The 19,202-nt window shown below is 37.4% G+C and overlaps 1 protein-coding gene across 1 annotated transcript in view; it reads left to right on the forward strand.

Moving 5' to 3' along the window:
- ADGRV1 (adhesion G protein-coupled receptor V1) overlaps nt 1–19,202 on the forward strand; it is a 614,420-nt gene that overhangs the window by 257,326 nt on the left and 337,892 nt on the right. The window lies entirely within an intron of this gene.

The following is a 19,202-nucleotide window of genomic DNA, read 5'->3' on the forward strand; positions in this document are numbered from 1 at the left end:
TATTTAAGTAAAGTATTATGCTATGTTATAAATTCTATGACTACTAAATTGGTACATACTTTAAAACATCTAGATTATATATTTTACTTTATTTAATATTATGGAATACAGTTTGGCGGAACATTGTCTTTTGAGAAATTGTTTAGGAGCATTGCAGAATAAATAGTATGATTCTGTCATTCATTAGTACACAGTGCAAAGCATACAGTTTAAGTCACAAAAGACAAACCAAAAGATGAAATTTTCTTTTCTGCTCATGAGGTGCTTACAGTCTAGAAAAGTAGATGGACATGTAAATAACTATAATGAGTGTGGTACAAATGAACATAGACTATTTACAAACTACTCTGTGAATATAGATGAAGAAATAGTTCTTTATTTTTCTGTGAAGGGCAGGGAAGTATTTGTAGAGGCGGTGATACTTGAGCTGGGGCTTGAATGAGTATTAGAGTTCACTAATTGCTTGACAAGGAGAAAGAAGGGCATTCTAGGAAGAGATGTTTGCGTGAGCAAAGGGCAAGAAGCATAATCACTTTTACGTTAAGGCTGTAATTAGAGATGTAGGCAATAAGAATATACCAGAATTTGAACCTGCTCATTCTGGTTTGAACTCCTACTGAGAATTTGCATTTCTAACAAGTTCCAGAAAGTTATACATAAGAATCACCTAGGGATCATGTTAAAATGTAGATTCTGATTCAGTATATCTGGCGGTGGAAATGAAAATTCTCAGCAGGGAACTTGTTAGAAATGCAAATTCTCAGCAGGAGTTCGAAGCCCTGGAATGTGCTATACTGAGGGAATTTGTATGTTTTCTGGATATGGAGAAGCACTTTTGGAGTGCAGAAAATGTTCTGTTTCTTAATTGGGTGCTGGCTACGTGAGTGTGTACAAGAGGTGTAAATTGATTCTGCTGCACAGTTGTGATTTGCTCACTATCTTTTAGAATGCTAAAATACATTTTGTTGCACTCTGGACAGCTCCTTAGAAAATAACAGCCAGTGAAGAAGCTGAAATATTAGACGAAAAATTAGCTGAGACTTCGGGATTTTGCCTTTTTCGTTACAATGACGTGTAGCTTTCATAACTGTATTTTTCAGGGAACAAATTGAGTCTTGGATTCCAAGCAGAGGGCCTCAGATTGCCTTTTTAAACTACCTGTTACCAAAAGGGAACTTACATTGAATTTGACAAGGCTATTTATATTGCCTTGGTAACCTGTCTTAACTCTCTGATCTTGCCTTTGCTTTTTGTATGTAAGATCTTACAAAACCCGCCTTCCATAATTAGAGTTTACTTGACTGTATTCTCCACCCACTCTGGTGATTTTTTGGCAGCAGAGTTTGTACAAGACTTAATTATAGCACTGTAGAATTACAGACAACTCCTCTGTGTCCTAGCATACAAATTTGCTTGTGTCTAGGGATGTGTAAGAAAGACCCAGGGTTTATATGTTGGGCCATTGCCTTCCGATTCACATTGTACGTAACATTAATTTTAGAGAAAATGGTTAGTCAAATCCATGTTCTTTGGTATATTTTTAGCATATATGATACATTGTGGTATGAAAAGTTGTATGATGTATGACTTGTGACATGAAATAGCTAAAAAATAATGTCCATGGCTTATCCTTGGCAAGAAAAATTGGTATATTGTTGAAAGTGCTGTTTTCTGAAAATGGTTTATCTATCTATTTTGCTGTTAAAAATACCTCTAAAGGGAATATATTATCTCCCCTAAAACGTTTTAGAAAAGACCTTTAAAAATGCTTAGAGCCCCCAGGGAAATGAGACTGACTACAGTAACATGGGCCTACCCTTTCTGAATTTTAAAATCATGTTTATTGCTCCAGTTATAGAGTCCAGTTTTAGCCTTGGATTTCTCATTTTGGATCCTCCATCCTTGTTCTACTGAAATCTTTAGAGTTTAAATTTCCTCTATTCAAGTCTTCAAAAATACAGGCTTGGCCTGTTGTTCTTTGGCTGGGTGAGTAAAACTTCATAGCTGACCCAGAGTGTTTAGGTAGCAAATACTCTGAAAGACAGGTCTGCCAAGACCATTCTGTTCCAAATCTTTATAGCTGACCTAGGACCAAATTCAGTGGCTTCTGTGGAGAAGGGAAGAATGGAAATGTGATAGGCCCTGACTTCCTTTTGGAAGTGTGTATATGATTGGTGAGTCAGCAATCAGGCAAAATGTGATCAAGTTTGAGTCTCCTTCTCTATTTCTAGAGTTAATTACTCATAAATGGATAGGTGTAGATGATAGTCCAAAGATTGTTCCTACTTTAAAAGTCAAAAGAGTTCTGCTTTAATCTGGAGTTTATGTCATTCCGGCATCTTTTAGACTCTTTGACTCTAAAATTCCAGAAGGTGGCAGTAGAAGATATTTTTTTGCAAGATTGTCGCTTAGCAAAGATGGATGGAGTTCCATAGAAAACTTAAGAGATGCTTTCACGGCTGTACTTTACCTGGGCTGGAGAATGTTAGTTTGCAACACAGCAAACACACATTTGTGGTTTCCTACCTCTGTATGTATTTTTATTTCCTTTGCTCAGAATTGAACTAAATGCATCAGTAATATACCATAAAGAAGCTTGTTCATCACTGCCTTTGGATCTTTTTATCGTTTATGTTTAGATTCAGGGGCTTAAAATTATTTTTCATCATTGTATTTATGCTTTGATAAGCTTTAAGAAGTACGTTATTGGTGTAGAAAGTGTATTTAGTGATATGTCACAGAAGTTTTGTGCAAGACCTGATGATAGCACACTGTAGAATTATAGATCTGTATTTTCAGTATTGTTTATCAAAAAATATATATTTTTCTTCAATGCCAAGTTAGTTTTTCTCTTTCATCTATAAGAAAATGATTAAATTGCAAGAAGTTGTGGGGCCATCCCTTCAAATATGAAGTGAAAAATAGCAAATAAATTTTCATGGCATTGGGTAATATTTCTCGGAAAAACATCTAATTATATCTTTGGGGTTTTTATCTTGGAATCACATTGCCAAGCCATGTGTGCCCTGATAAGCCTAGTAAACAACTAGGACAAAGGACAAGTTTATAGTTCAGGGTTCTCAGTTGTGGGGATTCTGTCAGGAAAAGCAATTCTTAAAAATCTAAAAAAAGAATGGAATTTTCCTTGTAGAAAACATGTTGATAAGACAGAACTGCATTTAACCTGATTAAAAATACTTAACAAGGGGGAAATAGTTGCTTTTCCCTCTGTTTTTTGTTTGTTTATACAGTCTAAACACATATTCTGAAAAGCAATTTTATATAGAAAATATGTGTATAAATATGATTAAATTTATCAGCAAATCTATTCATTGTCTGAAGTCAGATAACATTGTAAATATCTGAAAATTGAAATACTTAAGGTTTTTGGTAGCACTGAATGTGCAGGATCACAAGATGGGAAAAAGAAATTGCCCTAAAATTCAGTGACGTTTTCTGGAATTTTGCATAAGGTGGGGGAACTGAGCAAAACACTTCTTCATTCTGCAACGTTTTGGAATAAGTTGTTTTGCAATGGCTTGTTTCTCAGACACCGTTGCCAGAAGATTCTGTTTTAATCTGCAGTTTACGTCATTCTAACTTTGGGCATCTAGTATCTTCGAGAATTTTTGAGAATCATTGTCTGCGCATGACCTAGACCAGAAGTGATGTGTGAGCTCCCAGATGCCAGCCCTTTCCAGCTACTACAGGGCCTGCCTGGTTTCTCTACAGTAGCTTGCACTGATTTGTTGAGAATACCAACAAGAACTCACTGTGTGTTTAGGGCTTGAAAACATGTATCTAGCAAGCATAATTTTTATCAACTGAAGAAGACTAAGGAAGAGATTGTAAAATGTTTATTAACCAGAACAGACCTTTCGATTAGCTGAAAGTTTTGATTAACCACCAGAATATCCTTTGTTATCTTTACTTGTGTTATTGGAGAAAAGTATTTAAGAGTTTAAGTACAAGGATAGAAATTGGATCTTGCTTTGCGAATTGGAAACTTGAGAAGCACAGAGTGTCGTCATTCAGTCAAACATTTACGATTATGTGGTAGTTGCTGGTGTAAACGGATTAGGAAAGTGTTTCCTAAGCTTCAGTGTTGCCACCTTGTTCACATGCAGACCCTGAACCAGTAAGTCTGAGGTGGGATCTTCAGATCCTGAGTGTTAAGACATTATTAGGTTGGCTATATAATGACCCGAGTACATCCTTGGTTGTTGTTATCGTTGCTGTTGTTATTATTATCATTACACCCATACTATCAACCTATTTTCCTTTTTATTAAAATTTTTGTGTCTAAGAAATCCCATTAATTGTTTACTTTCATTTAAAACATAATTGCCTTTGAAACTGTTTACAAACATTCACCTTTTCCTCCTTAAAGAAAGGCTTCTGCTGTTGCTTCCTCCTACTTCTTTTCTTTCTTTCTTTCACCTGAGTTACTTAGAAAGGGAAAGGTCCTTAGACGAGCAAACTAATGTATAACTCAGAGTACAGACCATGGTTCTACTTTCATCCTTCTCATAGCATTTCACACCTCGTAGAAGCTCTCAATATTGTTTCTGGACATAAAATAAACCATTAGGAAGAAGTGATAGCCAGATTTCCCCAAGTTCTTTCTTTCATATAAAGAGCTTGCAATTATTACCACTTTAGTCATGCTGAGCTTTTATTTTTTGGTACAAAAGTATTCTGAGGTATTGAACTGTATCTTTTCTTCATGTAAAGATTAATTCTGTGAGTGTGACTAAAGAGCATTCTGCACACAGATATTAATATAGATTAAAGTTGAATTTATTAAACTATTTGGCTTTCACTTTAGGTATGCTCATCAATATGGCCAAAAAATAATATCACATTCATGACTTTAAATGCCCATTTAATCATCCAGTGGTGAAATTAAAATAACATTTGAAGAACCCTACTTGTCCCAGATCAGGACGTTCATTCGGCCATCATCTTAACCACGTCCACCTCGTCTATCGTATACACAGTATCGAGATTGTGCGATGGGAAATACCAAGCAAGATATGCACACATGAAGCATGTAATAGCAATCTAAAACGGTAACCTCATGGTAAGAACAAAGTATATGCATAGATGATCTCATCTATATTGTGCTATATGGTACTACATGGCCTGAGGATAGAGGTCTTAGCCTCCAAAGGCTCCATGGAGCAAGTGGAATCTGACCTGGCTGTTGAAGAATGTATAAGATTTGAAGCGTTAGCATGTGTCACATTCTAGGCAGGGAGCGAAACAAAACTAAAGGCACAGAGGTAAGAAAGAACATGGTAAGACTCATTTGGCTAAGGCCTGGAGATATGCACAGAGACATAGGTAAGGCTTGACTGCAGGTGAGGTGGTTGCATGTTGCCTGAGAACTGAGTCACTGATGGAGTTACTCCACAAAGTCACAGATGAAATGAATGTTTTGAGGATTAATCTGGCAGTGTGGGTTTAAATGAAAAAAAAATGAGTTAAAGCATAGGAGAAGCTAGAATTAGGAGATCAATTTAGAGAGGCAGGGTGGACAGCTTTTACCATCATCTGCTTATGATGGGTTGTAAGGGTGGGCAATGTAGTAACAGTGAGATTTCAGAAGAAAGAATAAGAACTAATAAAAACATGCTGTTTTGCTATGAAAGTTTTATAGTATCACTTCTCTAGGTCAATAAAAAGACCACATTGCAAATTTTATTTTATGAAAATTAATATGGTACTTAAAAGTACTATATGAAGAAGGTGCTAACATTATTCCTATTTTACACATGAGGAAATTGAGCAGAAAGGGTTGAAGTAAGTTGCTCTGGGTCACATAGTAGTAAGTGACAGAACCGGTACTTGAATTCAAGCAGTCAGCTAGGCTCCAGTCATTGCTTTTAACCACTTTGTTCTGCTGTCCCCTAAATGAAGATTTAATGAGATTCACTGTACCTATCACTAAAGGAGGTAAAAGACTTTCAGGTGACTGTGATTTGAAACTGGTGGTTTCATTTGATGTAAATAGGAAAGGCTAAAAGGTTTATGGGTTGTTGTTGTTTAGTGCTGTGGAGTTGGTTCCGATGCATTGTGACCCGATGCAGAACAGAACCAAACTTTGTCTGGTCCTGCACCATCCTGACAATCGTTGCTGTATTTGAGCCCATTGCAACCTTGGGCATCAGGAGTTTAAAGTTTCAGTAGTGCATTAAGCTAAAGATTTAGAAGTTATTACATGAAAGTGAAGGTCTTGACACTGTAAAATGGGTTCTCTGAGACAGGTTGTGTAGAGAGCTTGTGAATATAGCTAATGGCATTAGGGACTTGCTAAGGCCAGGCACTGGGCTGAGTGTCTTATCTGTATTGCCTAGTTTACTCTTTATAACAATCAGATGAGGTGGGTACTATAACCATCCCCTTTTAAAGATGGAAAAAGTGAGACAAAGAGAGGTTCAATTACCTGTCCTAACTCTCGTAGGTAGAAAATGAGGGAAGAAGGATTTAAACACAAGTCTTTCTGGCTGCACAACCCATGTATTTAAATACTGTGCTGTATGGAATGAGAAGGACCATTAAAAGGAGAGCATTAAAGCGTAGTGAACATTTACGTTTTCAAACGAGAGGACTGAGAATCAGTGGGAGATTAGTCTTCAAATTTGCGAAGAAAAGGTTGCAAGAAACCTTGAAGAGAAATGATGAAAATTAGACATAAAATGTTAAAGAGTAAATTGGAAATGGAAGAGGCTGTTTCAGACCAGATGTGTGAGAAATGTGGCAGTGAAAAAGGAGGACAATTGGGGCACAGGAAGACAGAACACCTCTGGTGGCTCTAATCATAGAAGATTTTCTGAAAGGAAGCTGACCCGGGGCTATGACCAAGGGGGCCAGTCTCCTCCACTCCCCACTCCGCCCCACCCCCTCCATCAGTATCTTCATTTTCTTAAAAAGAGAACTTCCTGTAGAAGTCAGATGAAAGGGTAATAGGGGTTAGTAAATTTTTCTTTGGTTCATGTTTTTATTTATATTTTTGATTGTTTTGGAACTTCTTATTTCTAATGCAAGTGACTCCTTGCTAATACACTTAGCCTAATCATGTTATCTGGGAGATTATTGCTGTAGCTGAAACTTAAGCTTTCTTTCTTTTTTTTCCTCCATTTATTGAATCCAAATTTCTGTGATGGCAATTTTGGTATTCATGTGAACTTGTAGATCAGTTATTAAGCACATTTGTAACTAGTGATTATCAAATAATTTTGTATTCCATCATACAAACAAAAATATTAATATTATGCTTTGGGGAATTTAGATTTTGGTATTCATAATGAATGAAACTAAGATATTGATCAGAGCATTGAATTCTGGAAAAAAACAATGTGTTTCATTTGTTTTTTTTCTTGTTTGAGTATGCCTGTTTCCGTTACAATCAAATTTGCCCTTTAAAAAATCTTCTGTTAATAAAATCCAGCTTTTTTTCTCAGCAAGCTTTCACAATTCAGCTAAACCATAGACTGTTCTCACTAAATTGAAAATAAATGAACGCTTAAGATACAAAAATAGTATCATGGTCACACTACTGGGAAATTCAAACTTTCCCAAGTGCTGAAGTAGCAGAACAACAGAAAGAGTGAGTAATACTCTGAATGAGGCTACAGTGACATTATCATGTTTGCAACATGGCTTTTGTTACTAGGAAAACTTGCGAGGCAAATCCAGACTTTACCAGAAAATACCAGTTTGGAATCTTCTATTACAGCCTCAGAAACATAAACTATCCTTGACTTTTAGAAGACTTGCTTTGATGTCTCCAACTAGGGAAAATCAGCATATGAGAAAGTTTGTGTTTTTGGATGTTTAATGAGTAGCTGTCGTAAATATGGAGTTATAGGGGGAAGGCCTTAGTTCTGGAATTACCGCAAATGGGATAACATCCCTGAGTTGCAGGTTTCTCATTGGAAAAATAATAAGAATGCCTGCCTTGCAGAGTTGTTTAGAGGTTAATCGATCATGTTTGAAAAGCAGGAAACACGAGGCCTGGCCCATAGTAGGTGCTGCATAATACTACGGTGGAGGCGGGAGTTGGAGGAGAGGAAAGGAAACAGTTGAAGGGTGATTGCTGCTGCCAGACGACATGCAGAGGCCTTTGGATTCCTCTCTTGAGTTGAAGACTTCAGAATGTCCTCTGCAGAACTAGAGCCTTGTTTTCTTTTCATGAGGTTTTCTTAAATCAACTCAAGGGAGGTGACAAGTTTTTGAGCCCCACCCTTTGCAAATAGGCAGCACTATCAAGCCTGCTACCACACCCCTCACCCTGCTGCCCCATAAAGGCTTTTCTGTTGGTCCACGTCATCTGTAGACACTGTCATTAATTTGGCTTTGTTTATACTTTTCCAGTGAAGTATTTTTTTTTCCCAATCTGAGTATTTTCTAGTTGTTTGTGTTCTTATTGCTTGTGTGAATTATTAGAACCTCAAGAACTAAATATATGTAATTTACCTATTGCTGTCAAGTTGGTTTGGACTCATAGTAACCCTATAGGATAGAGTAGAACTGCCCCATAGAGGTTCCAAGGAGTGGCTGGTGAATTTGAACTGTTGACCTTTTGGTTAGCAGCCTGAGCTCTTAATCACTATGCCACCAGGGCCCTAAAATATATGTAATATATATACCTAATATATATATGGAGTGAGTTTGTACATGTGAGTGTGTGTGTGCATACATATGAAATTTGAAGTAGGCATATATTTTTAAAATATGGAGATATTTATTTACTGGAATACTCTGTACTGCCAGACTGTGGTAAGCACTTGATGATAGGCATAATTCCAAGTAGTCCTCATAACACTCTATGGAATAGTTAATATTATTATTATTGCCTCTGTATTACAAGTGAGATATCTGACACGCTACAAGGTATATCACCTGTCCCAGGTCTGTCAACTCCGTAGGCCATTCCCACTACCCCTCTGCAAAGGAAGCCTCCCATACCCACCCATTGCCATCAAGTTGATTCTGACTCATAGCAACCCTATAAAGGAGGCCTCAGAAACCCTCAGCGGGAAACACATGGCCCTGGATTTTTCCTCCACTTCCATGAAGAATAATAAGAGCTTCTTCTCTTTTTTTATAAAAACTTCTTGCAGACAGTTTTAACATTTACTTTACTACCGTGTAACCATGGTAGTAGGTTTTGCTTCAGTCTTTTTTTTTTCTTTTAATTTTTGTGCTTTAAGTGAAGGTTGGCAAATCAAGTCAGTCTCTCATACACAAATTTATATACACCTAGTTGCTCTCCCACTAATGAGACAGCACATTCCTTCTGTCTACCCTGTATTCCTGTGTCCATTCAGCCAACTTCTGTCCCCCTCAGCCTTTTCATCTCCCCTCTAGACAGGAGCTGCCCACATAGTCTCATGTGTCTACTTGATCCAAGAAGCTCACTCCTCACCAGTATCATTTTCTATCCTATAGTCCAGTCCAATCCCTGTCTGAGGAGTCGGCTTTGGGAATGGTTCCTGTCTTGGGCTAACAGAAGGTCTGGGGACCATGACCTCTGGGGTCTTTCTAGTCTCAGTCAGACCATTAAGTCTGGTCTTTTTACAAGAATTTGAGGTCTGCATCCCACTGCTCTTCTGCTCCCTCAGGGGTTCTTTGTTTTATTCCCTGCCAGGGCAGTTACCGGTTATAACTGGGCACCATCTAGTTCTTCTGGTCTCAGGCTGATGGAGTCTCTGGTTTATGTGATCCTTTCTGTCTCTTGGGCTCATAATTACCTTGTGTCTTTGGTGTTCTTCATTCTTCTTTGCTCTAGATGGGTTGAGACCCATTGATGCATCTCAGATGGCCGCTTGCTAGTGTTTAAGACCCCAGTTCAGTCTCCTTTTTAACTCTTTCTGAAAGCTTGCTTCTTATTGTGAATCTTTTCAATGAGTGGTCTTTACAAAATTGATTTTTAAATTTGCATATAAAGGAAGTTGTATCTATTGAAGTTAGCTGCTTTATGCTTCCACAGAGTATCTTATGTTTAGTTGCCTGTCTGCCTTGCTGAGCTTTAAGTACCTGAGGAAAGAGACAATTCTTTTTTTATGTCATATACTATGTCAAAAGGTAAATAAGAGGACCAAAATAACAACAGTCATAAAAATAAAGCAGTCTTTAGTTAGTTGTGTGCAGCCCAGAACTGCCTTCCTGGCACAGTCCTGTTTAGATACCATCTCCTAGGAACATATATTCTGTGTTCTGCCAGGGACGGGGAGAGACTTGATTTCAGGCACTACGTTTTCATTGTAAGAGTGAATGTTATTGCCAGACTGAAATGTTTACATGTTACATGTCAACCACATACATGCCTTGCCAAATTTCATCTGTAGATGATCGCATTTGCAACTGATTAATGTAGTTTGACATGGAAACTAAGAAATTCCTTAGGAACCTCAGATCTCACCTCTGAGGCCCCTCCCACCCCCACTTAGCCCTCTCCCTTTTCTAGAATACAAAAATCAACGTTAAATGAAAGCTGACTTCTGAGTACAAATTCCCTACCTTAGCATATTTTGAAAACTTTTTAGTATGGATGTCACTTTTTTTTTTTAATGTGCTTATAAAGTTAACCTTATTTGGGATTTAAGTGTATTTTTTTTCCGCTGCCTCCAGAGTATATCCCAATTCTATCTGTCTCAACTCAATCTTCACCACTATCGTGCCCATATAAGCCATCTCTCTTCCATAATGTTGTGTCCTGTCAAGTCAGTATGGACTCATAGCAACCCTATATGAGTGAGTAGAACTGCCCCATAGAGTTTTCTAGGCTGTGATATTTATAGGAGCAGATCACCAGGTCTTTTCTCCCTAGGTGTAGCTGGTGAGTTTGAACTGTCAGCTTTTAGGTTAGCAGTTGCAGCTGAGGGCTTAAATATTGTGCCACTAAGGCTCCTTCCTGCTCTGTAGTAACCTTCAAATTATCCTCTCTGGTTTTACTGTGACCTTTTTATGTTTTGTCCATTTTCTTTTCAGCAGTTGGAGTGATTCCTCCCCCCACCCCCAAACATGTCCAGTTCCTTCCTGTCCTAGGTTCTGGGTTCTGGTTGATCTCCAAGACTGGAATGCCCTTCCCCAGTGTTTCTCTAATTCCTATATTCATCTGTTCTTCATTCACACTCAGCTCACATGTTTTCACTTCAAAATAGCTTCCCTGAGTAGCCCCCCTTACCCTACAATATCACATCACTCTTATATTTACTTCATATCATATATCAGTGTCTGAGTTATTTTGTCTATTTATTATATTCTGTCTCCTTCCCCCCTCCCTACTTTCAACACCTCCTAGAATGTAAGTGCCATTAGATCAGGAGTTGCCAGTCTTGTTTATTGAAATGCTTCTAGAACCCATAAAAAGCTTTTTGGTACATTTTAGACTTTCAGTAAAACCTCATTAAGTAAATAAAAAAAGAATTAAAGTGAATGGTAGGATTTCCCCTAAACAACATTCTTTTTCTAAATATTGTTGTTGCTGCTGAGAATATACAGTGTAAAACATAACACCAATTCAGCCATTTCTACATGTACAATTCGGTGACATTGATTATGTTCTTTGAGTTGTGCAACCATTCTCACCCTCCTTTTCTGAGGTGTTCCTCCTCCATTAACATAAACTCACTGCCCCATAAGGTTCCTATCTAATCTTTCAAGTTGCTGTTGTCACTTTGATCCCATATAGATAGTTCTTACAACAGCATAATACTTAAGGTAGACTTTTTTTTTTTTTTAACTAGTTAAGCTGAACTATTGTTTGGTTTTAAGACTTCAGGGGATAATTTTGGTTTAAGTTTTAAAGAGTATCTCAGGGCAATAGTTTCAGGGGTTTATCTAGCCCCATTGGCTCCAGAAAGTCTGGAGTCCATGAGAATTTGGAATTCTGTCCTGCAGTTTCCCCTTTTTAGTAAGGATTTTTCTATAGAATCTTTGATCAAAATGTTCAGTAATGGTAGGCGGGCACCATCCAGCCTAAAGAACATTCTTTGGTAATCCGAAACTAACTTATCATCCTTTTCTCATGAACATGAGGACTTCCACTAGTCTCAGTTCCTTAAAAAAAATAAAAGGCAGATTGGTTTAAAGACATTATTTATATTCTTAAAGAAATGCAATGTTGAAGTGGTCTCCATTTTCTAAACAAAATGCATTATAATTCTTTGTAATTTAAACGTGTTCAATTCAGAATTAGTTTTGCAAAAAAAAAAAAAATGTTACAAAGAAAAGATACGAAACCATTCACCAAAATCCCATTGAACCCTTAATATTACTGGCTATTACGGACCTAATTGTACTTTATATTTTTTCTTCATGTTAAAGCACTTTCTAATTTCTGTTTGGGAACTTGAGTAAAACCCGGGCCACTCCCACAACCTCTGTTATATGGCTCTCCTTCCTTCAAAAGTTCGTAGACATGAACAGCAAGGTCTGCAGCATAGCAGTGGGGTGGGAGAGGTGAGATGGAGGGGAAGAGGCAAACTTCTGGAACCCAGCTTCCTGGGGTTGGGTAGATGCTTCTGCAAGTGATTTGGATAGCAAATATTAAGGTTTCTGAAGCTTGTGGACAATAGGTGAAGATAGAGATTTGGCTCTTAAAGCAGTTTTAGTAACTTCTTATTGAGAAGCAAAGTGAGAGGTGAGAGAAAAAATGACCACTGCCGTATACAGAACTTCATTCCTAAGTAATATCTTTCCATATTCCACAGGAATAACATTTTGTGATAAGATTGAATGTAGCCACTTAAACCAGATAGTATCTAATTCTAATAACTAATTAATAAGTACCTGTAGTGCTAAAGTAATTACTAAACACCATTAAAATAAAGATATAAGTAACAAAGCTGTTGTATTCATAGTATGTTGGAATTGGGGCTGAGATGAAATAGCATAACATACTGCAATATGTCTAGACATAATGAATGAGCTGTCCTGTCATGTTAGGTCATATTTATAACTGTGGTGCAATCAGTCTTAGTTTCTGAGTTTATTATCTCTGATACACACCCCGAAAGGCTTTTTAACCCACAGGTAGCTGAAGGCATTTATTAGAATGCTTTGTATTTTACAAACATGTGGCTTAATGAGATATAACAATGATAAACCTCCAATCCTCTACCCTTCAAAAAATGAAAATCTTTGTACCTTAGAGATCCTTAGATAAAAAGTAAAAGTGTCGATTAATTTTTCTTGCTACTTTAAATCTCTAGAGAAGTGTTCAATAAATATTTATTTTAGAAGGACAATACAAGCATTCACAATTACATAAATCTAGGTGTGTAAGTATTGCCTACATGGTGTCTTCACTCCACAGAGGTTCAAAGGCCGAAGAGTAACCCTAGGAAGTGATTAACCCCAGAAAGTCAGAAAAGTTAGATTGTAAGTGTTTTAATTCAGTTTGTGATCACCATTATTGTTACTTCACTAGATACTTGTGAGACTCCATTAAAAAAATGGCCTTATGTTATACCAGCAATCTACCCTTGAGCAACCTTCAACCCTAAAGATTAAAAATTGCTCTTCTGAGAACTTTTTCAGGGTTAATTATCGAAGACTGTTGTGTGGATGTAGACAAGATGAGGGCAAGCAAGTCTGTCTACCACCTCTTGTTTCACTCTTTATTCAGAGTATCAGAAAAGTCTATTCTCTTGGTAACAAAAGAAAAGGACCTTTTCTCGAATTTTTGTGGGAGCACAATTTAAGTTTATCTTGTTGTATAGAAGCCATACATTGTTCTCATTCACAAATACTTAGTGTCATCTGTAATATATCAGTTTCTTTACCAGGAACTACAGACATAAAGATAAATAAGCAATTTATAGTATACTAGGAAGGAGGTAAACATGTAAATAAATGATTGTAATAGACTATCATAACGATGGCAGTGGGTTTTACCATAAGGTATGTTAGAAGTCTGTACAGTACACAGTGGGAACAAAAAATAGGTAGTCATTAATTCTATCCAGGGTGAAATGTAGAGTCAGAAAAATCTTTATAGAGATGAAAATGCTTAAGCTGTCTTGAAAGATGAGAAGTGGTTACTAAGTAGAATCTACATATAATTAATATACAGACATTAGTAAAGGCAAATGATTGGGCTGTGTCTGGCAGTATTACTGATGCAGAAAGGATTCCTCTGTATTGGATTTGTTCTGTTTGTTTTGCAAGGCTTCAGGACAGTTTTGCTGGTTACGAGTGGAGCTCTAGAGAAAGGCTTTCTCTGTCTGCTCTAGGGGAAGGTCCTTGTCTCCTTTCAACATCTGTGGGCCGAGCTTTCCCTGGAAATCTCCATGTGTCTTAGCATCAATCGTCCCCTGGGTCTAGGAGTTTCTCAGCACAGGGACCCCAGGTCCAAAAGATGCATTCCGCTCCGAGCTCTTCTTTGTTGTAGAAGGTTCCACTTTCTGCTTGCTTGTTTAATCTCTTTATATTTCAAAAGAAAGTGATTCAATATACAACCTAACCCTGTGGATTGTATCCTGCTTAATTAACGTAACTGCCTCTAATCCTGCCTCATTAACATCGTAGAGGTTAGAATTTATAACACATGGGGTAATTACATTGGATCACACAATGGAGGTTAATTATATAATACTGAGAGTCGTGGCCTAGCCAAGTTGACACATATTTTGGGGGGACACAATTGAATAATTGAATCCATAACATGCCACCCTTTGGCCCCACAAAATTCATGTGAAACATATTCACCCCATCATATACCAAAAGTCTTACATAGAGTCCAAGTCCAAAATCTCCTGGGGCAAAATTCCTCTTCATTTGTGAGCCTGTGAAATCTAGACTACAAGTTACCTCTTTCCAAAGTACATTGGTGGAATAGGCATAAGGTAAACATTTCCATTACAAATGGGAGAAATAACAGGCACCAAGCAAGTCTAAGGCATGGAGAGCTTCCTCTGGTGCAGACCTGGAAGAGATGGTGAAGAGTTTCCAGGCCTGAGTAGAATGGATGTTTGGGGAAGTAACAGGCAATGAGAATTTCTTATAGGTTTTTCTAGGATAAGAATTTTGTTTCACAGATGCATTTTCATGTCTCAGAAGCATTTTTCTTAGAAAGGTGTTAACTGGTGTAACCTGAGACGGCCAAAGTATGCAATTCTATCCCGCTGCTCACTGAAAATTCAGTAGTCTCCCTCCTGTAAGGTGTCAGTAGGTTACCAGTTTTTTTTCCTATTGTCTTGTACTGATGCACTGAAGTAATGCCCCTTAGAAACTGAAGCATTCATTATACATTAAGAAAATAGGCTATTTCATATTTTAAAGAGTGTTTTCTTACAACGTCCCCAATGAATCCTTTGTTATTAGTTCAAGTGAAGAAATAGGAAAAAGCTAATCAGGCTTAAAGTGTATTTTTCACTGTTACTTCAAATACAGTCCACTGCAACCGTGTGCTAAAGACCCATACAGGCATAAATCAATATAGCCGTATATTGTAATATTTAAATTTAGATAAAAGTATTAAGTACTTTTTTTATGCCTTTATATGAAAAAATTCAGAAAAAAAAATACTATGAAATTGTGGTAATCCCAACTGTAAAACTATAGAAACTGTATCCTGTTTATATTTGCTATATTAACCTTTATGAGTTTACTATTGAATTCATATTCTTAAAGTAAACATACAGCTCAGAGCATTGGTAAATACATTAAAAATACCACAGGAAAATATTTAAGAGATTGTTTAAAATGTAGCATGTGTAACTCTTTTCTAAGTTATTAATAGGCTCTAGAAAAACAATATAAGCAATTTCTCCTAAATAGAAACAAGTCTGAGAGAACAGACTTCCGTCAGATTTGGCTGGTGTTCGGGAGAGGGGAAGCTGAATTCAAACAGTTTTGTGAGAAACTGGGAAAGAGGAAGCAATTCAGCTTCACAATCGGTGACTTATATTAGAGTTGCTCTCTTTGGAGTTTACAAGTGGCTGCCAAGTTACGTATAATGCACACTGCCTAATCCTTAGAGGCCTTTCTTCTAGCTATGATCTGCGTCAGTGGTGGCCATGAGAGAGAAAGCAGCTTGAAGAAAAGATTGTTTACCACTTAAGTTTAAAATGGGACTAGAAGCCTAAAGTAAGTGGCTTGGAACAGCATTGGAATGTTGTTTGTGTAAGTTTAAAACACGTAATGTTTCCCAAAAACGTTTCTTAGCATCTATTCTGAAGTTTTAATTAAGGTTTCATCCTGAACTGCACCTTCATTTGAGGGTAATTATGAAAAGTCACAGGTGTATATTTTATATATTCCTTGTGTTCACCATCATTTAAATTCCATGCAAGAGTAAAGAAACAAACTGGAGGATGGAGCAAGACGGTGAAGTGAGTGGATGCTCCCATTTACTCCCCCAGCAGCTAACCCACCAAACTATTAATAAAAACAGGCACAGACCGAGATATCAGAATTCTGGATGGTAGCTGAGGTGTTAGAGAGCCGGGGTGTGTCCAGAAGCAGGGTAGAGGAGGAACAGAGACAGCACAGAAGCTGGGAGAACCTACCCACTAACATCTAGAGCACTTGCTCATCATAGCCATTTTGGGCTGGACAACACCCCAAACAGGGAACACAGAAAGGGAGGTAATGTGAGGAAGCCGTAGCCCAATTTTTTAAGGTAACACAGATTGGCCATGGGAGTTAATGGGCTATGTAACCGGGAGGGGGCGGAGGGAGACCATGGCATTGCAAGAGAATGCTGTTGAATCTTGCTGGGGCCTGAGACGGATGCGCAGTAGGACCAGAAGGGACTGCAAGGGCAGCAGGGCAAAGGGAATACTTCAGACGGATGGGCAGCACATAGGGAAATGTGGACTTCCCCCCACAGCAAGACACTGTGGGAGAGCGTATGCAAGGTTGCCTGTGAGGGAAAGACATTAAGAGTCCCCCACCTTTTCTACAAGAAAGTTGAGTTCCATCTTCAACCAGCTAATCCCCCACCCCGCGCATGCATATTGAATTCCATAGATCAAGCATCCAGAACTCCTGAATCAGCACTGAATAAAAACAAAAAACTAAGGATAAGGTGCCCTCTAGTTCTCAGAAGAGGATCCAAAACCCACTGCCGCTAGGTAGATTCTGACTCATAGTGACCCTGTGGGGTGCAGTGGAGCTGCCTCATGGGGTTGCCAGGGTTGTGAATTTTTGCAGAGGCAGGGTTCCACGTCTTTCTCCAGTGGAGTGGCTGGTGGGTGTAGGCCCTAGCCTTTTCCCAGCTTTTGGGGTGGCCTCTGTGTCACTGGAGTGCTCAATCAGAAAATTTTCACACAAAAAAACAGAATACAGAATTTAAAGTAAAAAAAAAGTAGCAAAATGGCCCAAGTTCAACAAAAAATAGTAAAACATACAAAATCACAAGAAAAGAAAGACCGATCAAAAGGAAAACATGAAGAAAAGGAAATTTATCCTATGGAAGCCAGACGAACAGAAAGAATTAAAAATTTTCAGACTATGGTGTTAAATATGTTTAAAGAAAGTAAAAAGCACGCAGAAAACAAACTAGTGGAGATGAGGAAACAAATGGAAGAACAAAATGAGAGACTCAACAAGGAAATTGAAAACATTAAAAAAAAAAAAAAAGAGAGAACTACTGGAACTGAAGAATAAAGCAACGGAATTAGAAAAAACAAGAGAAACCCTCAACAATAAAGTCTAACAGACAGAAAATAGAATAAATTAACTAGACGACAAAATATCTGAACTTATCAAGTCTCAAGAGGAACAAGAGAAAAGAACAAAGAAAAGTGAACAATCTCAAATGGATATATGGGATTAAATTAAAAAATCTAACATTAACCAGACCAACATGACAATAAAGGCAGAGAAACAATTTTCCACCAGATAATCAGAATTTTCCACACCTGAAGAGAATCAAGTGTGTAAATACAGGAAGCTATACAAATCCCAATTGGAAGAAACACAAAAAGATTAACTCCAAGCTATAACATAATAAAATTCTTGAAAACCACAGACAAAGAGAGAATTCTGAAAGCCACAAGAGAAAAACGCAACATAACATACTAAGGTTCTTTCATAAGAATCAATGCAGATTTCTCCCTAGAAACTCTAGAGGCCAAAAGACAATGAAGCAACATATATAAAATACTGAATAAAAATAATTGCCAACCAAGAATTTTTTTTACCTGGTAATGTCATTCAAAAATAAGGGGGAAATCAAGACATTCCAAAAAAACAGAAGCTTTGGGAATTTGCCATTACCAGACTAGCTTTGCAAGTATTACTCAAAGGAGTATTCTAAATGGAAAAGCAAGAGCATTAAGTAAATACTTGTATCTATACACAGGCAAAAATTTATAAAAGTTTGTATGTTAACTCATATATTAAGCATTGTTGCAAGTATAAGTTGTGTAATGTAGTGTATGTGGTAACTACTAAGAAATCACTGAGGAAAAAAATGCAGAATAGAAGAAAGAAAGCAAAAAGGCTCATCACAAGAAAGCAGCCAAATATAAACAAAAATAGAAAACCCAGAATGAAAAAAACAAAGAAGATACAAAACATTCAGAAAACAAATAAGACGAGTGAGGTAGACACTTTGTTTTCAGTAATAACCTTATATGTAAATGGTCTAAACACCCCATGCAAAAGGCAGGGAGTGGCATAATGGATTAAAAAAAAAAAAAAGGCACAGTCTATCCTTTTACTGTCTACAAGGAACACACCTTAAACATAAGGACACAAATAGACTGAAAATAAAAAGATGGAGAAAAATATTCCATGCAATAGGTAAACAAAAAAGAGCAGGGGTGACCATACTGATATCAGATAAAATGAACTTTAAATCAAAATCTATCACAGCAGTTAAAGAAGGACCAAAACAAAAATCGAACCCACTGGTGTCGAGTCAATTCTGACTCACAGCGACAATTAGGATAGAGTAAACTGCCCTGTAGGATTTCCTAGGCTATAAATCTTTGTAGAAGCAAACTTCCACATCTTTCTCCTGTGGAACAGCTGGTAGGGTTTTAGGTTAGCAGACGAGCTCTTAACCACTTTGCCACCAGGGCCCCTTAAAGGAGGACACTGCATGATAATATAGAGGTCAATCCAGCAAAAAGAAATAACCATTATAAATATATATGCACCTAACAGCAATGGTCCAAAATACATGTAATAAATACAGACTAATATGGAAGAAGAAACAGACAACTCCACAATAATAG

This window comes from Loxodonta africana, chromosome 2, assembly GCF_030014295.1.
Source record: "Loxodonta africana isolate mLoxAfr1 chromosome 2, mLoxAfr1.hap2, whole genome shotgun sequence".
In the NCBI taxonomy this organism is placed as follows: domain Eukaryota; kingdom Metazoa; phylum Chordata; class Mammalia; order Proboscidea; family Elephantidae; genus Loxodonta; species Loxodonta africana.